The following is an 8,647-nucleotide window of genomic DNA, read 5'->3' as shown; positions in this document are numbered from 1 at the left end:
CAGTCCTGTGTTCTTCCATCACAGTCTGGTTTGGTGCTGCTACAAAAAAGGACAAACTCCGACTGCAACGGACAATCAAAACTGATGAAAAGATTGTCGGTACCCCCCTACCCACTCTTGAGGACTTGCACGCTGCCAGAACTAAGACAAGAGCATGCAAAATCCTCTTGGACCCTCAACATCCTGGTCACCACGTCTTCCAGCTCCTTCCCTCAGGTAGGCGCTACCGATCAATGCAAACTAAAACAAGCAGACATTCCAACAGCTTCTCCCTCCATTAACTTCTTAAACAGTTAACTTACAATTCCATTGCAACATGCTCCCAATTATGTCTTGAGTTTGTTGCCACATCTCTGTCGGGTCAATTATACATTACTCGTGCACTCACTTTCGTAGTCTCGCCACGCTGCACTATTTGCACATCTGTTGTTGACCAATACTGGCCACTCATGTGCCTGAGTAGCATCTGCAAGATTTGCACAATCGACATTGTCCCAGATTATCACACTACTTGTCACTTTAAACTGCACACATTTCCAGAAGTCTCTGTGCCCTTTGCACAATGGTCATTACACCGGACTATTGTTCTATTAGTCATTTCAAACTGCTCTAATTGCTAGAGGACTCTGCATCTTTTTGTACATTGTCAAAATAAAAAAAAAAATCTAATTAAATTTAAAAAATATAAAACTGTACCGGCATTACCACATTAATGGTCACCTTTTACTGCTCAGTGACTGTGTTTTGTATGTCTTTATGTCTCAAAAGTATTCCCTGTCAATTGACTGTCTGTTGTCGTACTAGAGCGGCTCCAACTACCGGAGACAAATTCCCTGTGTTTTTGACATACTTGGCAAATAAAGATGATTCTGTTTCTGATTCTGGTGATGAAATGCTGCCTCAATGAATGATAATGCAGTTGAATCTATGGTCTTGCATTAAGTCTGTATGTGTGTGTTTGTGTGTTGGGGGGGGGGGGGGGGGGGTATTCTGAAATTGAATCCACAGATTGGCATTATAACAGTGTTAGCTTCTGAAATGCAGCACTTAGTTGATTGCTCGGTGATGAAGTGCAATCCAATCTAACGATAGTCAGACTCACTATTTGGCTCCGCAGTATGTGGGGCAAGATGAAAGCTTGCGCACTAGATAAAACAGAACAGGCACTAAAACGAGCCAATTTCACCATGGCAAGAGTATGCTGTAAAATATGTCGATAATACTTGATCATTGGGGTATTTTGAAGAAAACGTGTCACGGGCATTTATACCTGGCAACTGTTCTAAATTTGAAAAAAAAAAAATGCATATGTCTCCTTTGATGAACTAAGTGTTGAAATCCTTCGCCTATAAGCAAAAAGCAAGTCAAAATTGGGTTGGTAAAATAGCACATGATGTTCCAAAAGTGCAAGAATCCAGAAATGGGACAAAAATGAGTCGTGATAAGACATTATTATTGTGATAACAGCAATCTTTCTGGCAGTATCAAGGGGAATGCAAAAGCTACACTTGACCAGAACAATTAGCGCCATTTTTTTTGCAAGCTGTGCCCCCACAACCTTCCATTTTAGCAGCCATATTGTATATTTAATTTAAGGCTGGAGATAAGTCTAATTGAAGACAACTTTTCAAATCCCCCTCTCCCAGACTTCATTCATTTACCTCCTCTCTTATCCTTCCTTTGCCATCTCCTCAAGGCTCTCTCTGTTTGGTTTAGGGGATATTTGATTGGCATGTTACAGCCCCAAGTTGCGCTGACGAAGGGGAAAATGCATGTTATCTGGAAGAGGTGTTTAAAGTCATTTCGCAGAATTGACGCAAGATCACAACAAACTTAAAAGCACAAACTTGTGCAAGTTAACAATGCCCTCTCCTGTTAAAGTAATGCAAAACAAATGGGTGTAATTGAAAATAAATTAAATATTGCACTATACAAACATTGGAAGCTATTATAGATCCCTGTCCTGAGGCACTGCAGTCTTATCTGCAATGTTGCATACACTGAGGTAGTCACGGTGGGCTGCAGGGGAAACTAATCAATTTAAAGTTAAAACACAAGTAAAAGAGCCAAAATTAGAAATATGAATAATAACTAAAGACTTCGATATTTCAGGATGTGGTATTATTAAGGGCGTTTCCACACTAGCACTCTCTAGTCAGTTTTGCTTGCTTTCACTCTTGTCGTTCACTTTCTCTGGTCCACATCAGTTGAATGTTTGCGAACAATCCCCCAAGTGTTTTTGTGTCACATATTTTTTTTTCAGAGAGTTGCATTACTATAACATAACAGATGTGAGCTCTTGTTAAATAGAAGTGCGTAGACACCAGACCCTTGTGGTACGCCGCGCTATCCTCTAAAGCAGGGGTGCCCAAACTTTTTTGCTACTAGATCTACTTTTCAAGCAGCCAACCTCCCGCGATCTACCTTTTTTGGGGGGGGTAGGGGCCGCAACCATGTCTCCGGTTTGAGTGCGCAGAGCGCTACCAGTGAGCTAAAATTAAATAATTAATAAAACAGCTCAGCACCAATGTATGTTGATGTACCTTGCATCACCGCATGAGCCAATCTTGCACAACACAACATAATTAACAATGTACATTTTTTTGTCATTACCTGAGTTTACTCCGATGACTTCCACTGAAGTGAATCAGCCAGGGCTGCGTAGTCAGTGTCGTATTTTCCATGCACAGTCCTAAAATGCCGCTCCACATTTCGGTTCTTTGGTAATGCAGACTGGCAGATGAGGCATACGCATTTGTCAAAATGTCATTGTGAAAAAATACTCCTCGTCCCATTCCGTATGAAAGTGGTTTGTCTTCTTACTTGGTCCAGCTCCCGTACTCATTTTTATACCCTTTCTTAAGTTTAAGAGAAAACTTCTTTTCCTTTCGGCTTGTCCCTTTAGGGGTCGCCACAGCGCGTCATCCTTTTCCATGTAAGCCTATCTCCTGCATCCTCCTCTCGAACACCAACTGCCCTCATGTCTTCCCTCACTACATACATCAACCTTCTCTTTGGTCTTCCTCTACCTCTCTTGCATGGCAGCTCCATCCTCATCATCCTTGTACCAATATACTCATTATTTCTCTTCTGGACGTGTCCAAACCATCAAAGTCTGCTCTCTCTAACTTTGTCTCCAAAACATCAAACCTTGGCTGTCCCTCTGATGAGCTCATTTCTTATTTTATCCAACCTGGTCACTCCGAGAGCGAACCTCAACATCTTTATTTCCGCCACCTCCAGCTCTGCTTCCTGTTGTCTCTTCAGTGCCACTGTCTCTTATCCGTACATCATGGCTGGCCTCACCACTGTTTTATAAACTTTGCCCTTCATCCAAGCAGAGACTCTTCTGTCACATAAAACACCTGACACCTTCCTCCACCTGTTCCAACCTGCTTGGACCCGTTTCTTCACTTCCTGACCACACTCACCATTGCTCTGGACGGTTGACCCCAAGTATCTAAAGTCCTCCACCCTTGCTATCTCTTCTCCCTGTAGCCTCACTCTTCCCCCACCACCCCTCTCATTCATGCAGATATATTCTGTCTTACTTCGGCTAATCTTCATTCCTCTGCTTTCCAGTGCATGCCTCCATCTTTCTAACTGTTCCTCCACCTGCTCCCTGCTTTCACTGCAGATCACAATGTCATCTGCAAACATCATGGTCTACGGGGATTCCAGTCTAATCTCATCTGTCAGCCTATCCATCACCACTGCAAACAGGAAGGGGCTCAGGGCTGATCCCTGATGCAGTCCCACCTCCACCTTAAATTCGTCTGTCACACCTACAGCACACCTCACCACTGTTCTGCTGCCCTCGTACATGTCCTGTATTATTCTAACATACTTCTCTGCCACTCCAGACTTCCGCATGCAGTCCCACAGTTTCTCTCTGGGTACTCTGTCATAGGCTTTCTCTAGATCTACAAAGACACAATGTAGCTCCTTCTGACATTCTCTGTACTTTTCCATCAAGATCCTCAAGGCAAATAATGCATTGTGGTACTCTTTCTACGAATTAAACCATTAAACCAGTGTCCTTCTCTCCTTTCCTGCCAGAAGATACACCAAGTACTCTCCTGCCTGCCTCCTCGATCACCTTGGCTGCAGTGGTCCAGTCTTCTGGAAGCTCCTCCTGTCCACCGAAAGCCTGTCTCACCTCTTCCGGAAAAGCTGCACAACACTCATCCTGTCTCAGCTTCCACCACATGGTTCTCTGCTATGCCTGTCTTCCTAATCTTCCTCCCCACCACCAGAGTCATCTTACACACCACCATCCTATGCTGTCTAGCCACACTTTCCCTACCACTACCTTACAGTCGGTAACCTCCTTCAAATTAATTAAGTAATCCACCTGCGTGCTTCTACCTCCGCTCTTGTAGGTCACCCTATGTTCGTGCCTCTTCTGGAAAAAACTGTTCACTACAGCCATTTGCATCCTTATTGCAAAGTCTACCACCATCTGTCCCTCCAAGTTCCTTTCCTGGATGCCGTACTTAGCTATCACTTCTTCATCACCCCTATTTCCTTCACCAACATGCCCATTACAATCTGCACCAATTACGACTCTCTTTCTGTCTGGGACCTTCAGTACTACTTCGTCTAGCTCCTTCCAGAATTTCTCTTTCACCTCTAGGTCACATCCTACCTATGGGGCATAGCCACTAATCACATTATACATAACACCCTCAATTTCAAGTTTCAGACTCATCACTCGATCTGATACTCTTTTCACCTCCAAGACATTCTTAGGCAACTCTTCTTTTAAAATAACCCCGACTCCATTTCTCTTCGCATCTACACCATGGTAAAATAATTTAAACCCTGCCCCTAAACTTCTAGCCTTACTGCCTTTCCACCTGGTCTCCTGGACACCCAATAGATGAACCTTTCTCCTAATCATCATGTCAACCAACTCCCGAGATTTTCCTGTCATAGTCCCAACATTCAAAGTCCCCACATTCAGTTCTAGGCTATGTGCTTTCCTCTTCTCTTTCTGCCGAAGAAGCCACTTTCCACCTCTTCTTCTTCTTCTTCGACTTTGACCCACAGTAGCTGTATTTCCAACGGTGGCCTGAAGGTTGACGGCGCCGGTGGCGGACGTTAACCCGGGCCACGACCGATCCGGTATGGAGTTCTTTGGATGTACGCTCATATTTGTTTGGCAAAGTTTTAAGCCGGATGCCCTTCCTGACGCAACCCTCTGTATTTATCCCGGCTTGGTACCGGCCTACAGTTTGCAATGGCTTGTGCCCCCCATAAGGCTGCATTAAGTTTAAGAGGAAAGACCAAGAGATAAAAATTGGAGGTAACTCACTGACGAGCTTGTTAGTTTTGACACACTTGGCGCAGTTGTTTGCGGATCTGGAGTTACCTTTTAACAGCGTTGTTTGCGCATGTGCGTGACCTAAGTGTCAGAATATATATATATATATATATATATATATATATATATATCAATCAAGCAACGGGATGAATGACAGGCTGATGTCTTTTTTTTTATGTCAGGCGATGTCATGCGATCTACCAATACTACCTTCGCGGTCAACTGGTCGATCGCGATTGACGCATTGAGCACCCCTGCTCTAAAGTATAATGTTTCACAGTACTTGTCAAATCTGCCTTTTTTCCTGTGTTTCTGTTATACAATGGGTTTGCAATGTCTTATCAGAGCCGTAATAGGGTCGGGACCACTGTGGATGGATGGATGGATGGATGCATGGTATTCCGCAATGTAGCAATAGGGGTGTTAAGAGTAACACCTGACACTCATTCCTTCCGCCCGCTGTGTCAAAAGAATGACTGTCCGGAAAGCATCTTTTGTGTGGTGCCGCCTCGCTGTGTGGAAACCAACAATATGCGGCATTATCACTGGAAGATTGTGTGTCTTGGGGAAAGTCTTGTTTTACCTGTAAATTGTACAATTTTGAAGGAAATCGGAACAGACTTATTGCATCTACTGTATTCTGCCTGTCTATTTCTACCAGAAGTGGACCAGTTTGGTCTGTCTCTGACTTTGTGGACCTGAGATATGAGAGTTTTGTGTTGTATGGCGAGTAATCAAATGTCACTGCCATGCTCCACCCTTACGCAATGTCATAATATTTTTTTTTTTCTCAATTTAGCATCATCCATATTAGGTGGCAAAGGGACAAAACCTCTCGGAGTATTTCCTTTTGGATCAACCCTTGAAAATGGCCAAAATGACCCTGAAAATGGCAGTTTCAAACAAAAATGTCAGACTTCCTGTGTGTTTTAGGACATATCTTAAGATTTTTTTGTTGGTTTACCAGTACAAATGTCGGTAAGTGAAAATTGTTTTGGGGGCTGAATTCTCACCAGAAATAAATCTAGGTTCCGCTATTGAGACAATTTTCAAACCGCTACTACTAGTGTATGAAAAATCTCTAAAATGGACATTTGACTAAACAATAATGACAAACAAAACACCTCAAAAGTCCACACATATCTGAACAATCTGCCTTCCTAAATGATTTACAAACAGTTTCGGATTGGACATAGCTGGTCTCAAACTATAATTGCATAGAAGAAAAACAATGGTGTGATTCCAGCCTTAGTTCCCCTCACATATACTGTAGTACCTCACTCATACCTGTCTCACCACTCTTTGCTCCAAACCGTCTCTTAGATGAAATATTACGATGATCCACCCTGAAGAGCTCTCAGCAGCTGGAGGGCAAACACACAACAATAAACCATACACTCCATATTCAGACAAGTGTGGTAGAATATTTTCAGTGCTGTCCACACTATCTTTCAGATAGAGTGGTAGCTCTACAGCCGCAATGGTTGTACAATTTGGCAGTGGGGTTCAATTGTTAATGTGAGCTGCTAATGCTCACCAGAAGCTATGGGCGTAATAGTACTTTCAAAGAAAGAGTATTTGATTGGGCTAGGTAAATTATGAAGGAGAATTAGGACCACACTGAAAAGACAAAAACAATTATGAGGAAAAAAAGTCAGACTAATAAATGTCGGAATCTTACGAAAATAAGGAAAAGTGGTGGGCAAATTGTTACGAAAATATAATGAATGAGTCCTCATCTTAACACAGGTATACCTTTACGTTTTCTTTTTTTCACAAAAATCTTTTTTTCTTAGATTTGTTTTGTTTTTTTAGCAGCATTTAGTTACCAAAAGTTTTTAATTTTTCTTGACATTTCTTTGTGGAAAAAAAATCTCATTTCATTCTTGTGTTGGGGTGTAGTTTGTCTTGAGGTGTGGCTAATACTCCTTGTGTGGCAGATCCTTTATTCCTCATGATAGAAATTGTGATAATAACTAACAGGTCATGTGATGATAGCTTAGCAATTAGCATGGTGTCAACTTGTTTCTCCTGTTAATTATTCCTCGTCCTCCCTTCATGATAATGATACTTTTCAGAAGTGTAGCTTTTTCACTGCCATGGAGGCGATAATTGGTGACTTTATGTTGTGTTGTCACCGGATGCAAAATGAACGTCCGCCTCCATGGCTGAGCATCGTATTTAGCCGCGTGAGCTGTATCTTGTAGGTGGCGCAAAATAGAGCGCAACAAGCATTCCCCAATACGGACAGCGGAAAGCAGGGAAGTTTGGCGATTGTTCAATGTGGATGCACAGTTTTGTTTTTGTTTTTTTACAATATAGTGTTCACAACTGCGCGCTGGACGAAGTTTTGGCTTGCGTCATAACAACATCCTTTTTCGGCCGTTTTTTTTCGGTGAGAAAAGTGTTTTGGCCAAAAACCAAAAGTGCTCTTTAGAGCCATTTTGGGGCCAAAATCTTTGGTGGCCATAAATTTGGTGCATCACTACTTTTAAGGCTTTAAAGTTTTTACACCTAAGAATGTTAAAAAGCTACTAAATACATTGACAGTACAGTCAATATAAATGTATACTAACAATAGTTTGACAGTTAAATTGAATTTCCATTTTTCCTATGGGTATAAAAATGACAAACAAAATGAAGGTAGCCCAATGTCCCGAAATGGATTGTGTCCTCCTATCACCTGTCACCTTTGTAGAGAAGACATGTCTTCTTCTTTTTTTTGTCCTGTTTGGCTGTTAGGTCAAGCAGAATGGAAAATTTTTATCCCTTTTATGCCGGAACAGTTTTACTGTGTCACAGTGGAGTTTTTAAGCTTCCGCTGTGGTTTCTTAGTATTATAATTGAGGTTTATTGAGAATCAGACTTGATCAGTCGAACAGAACAAAGTTCTAGAGGGGAGAGAGAAACAAAGACAAAAGACAAAGCACTAATTGTAAACAGGATGAGAGAAGTAAATCATTACATTATCTACAACAATGAAACATTAAATATGAGTGTTGCATGGGGCTGTAGTGCTACACCCTGTGAGGGAAGGACAGGACAAGATAGAACAGGACAAGGACAGGAGAAGAAGGATGCAGGACAAGGGTCGTGAACCCGGCTGTACAACTGAAGTGTGGTGGGTTTAACTATGTAAATTATAAAAGTCTACAGGACGAGAGTATGAGTGAGGGGATACACAAGCGATTTGCATATTCATGAGTTATTTGTCGCAGTAAGTGCGTGACCCCACACCCAGCGAAAGAGTCCTCGGGGTGTGTGCCTGCGGATACATGCAAGTGAATTGACACAGTTTTGCATGCACAAAGACTGACAGAT

Source organism: Phyllopteryx taeniolatus, chromosome 2 (genome assembly GCF_024500385.1).
Source record: "Phyllopteryx taeniolatus isolate TA_2022b chromosome 2, UOR_Ptae_1.2, whole genome shotgun sequence".
Lineage (NCBI taxonomy): Eukaryota > Metazoa > Chordata > Actinopteri > Syngnathiformes > Syngnathidae > Phyllopteryx > Phyllopteryx taeniolatus.
This window is presented reverse-complemented; position numbering follows the sequence as displayed.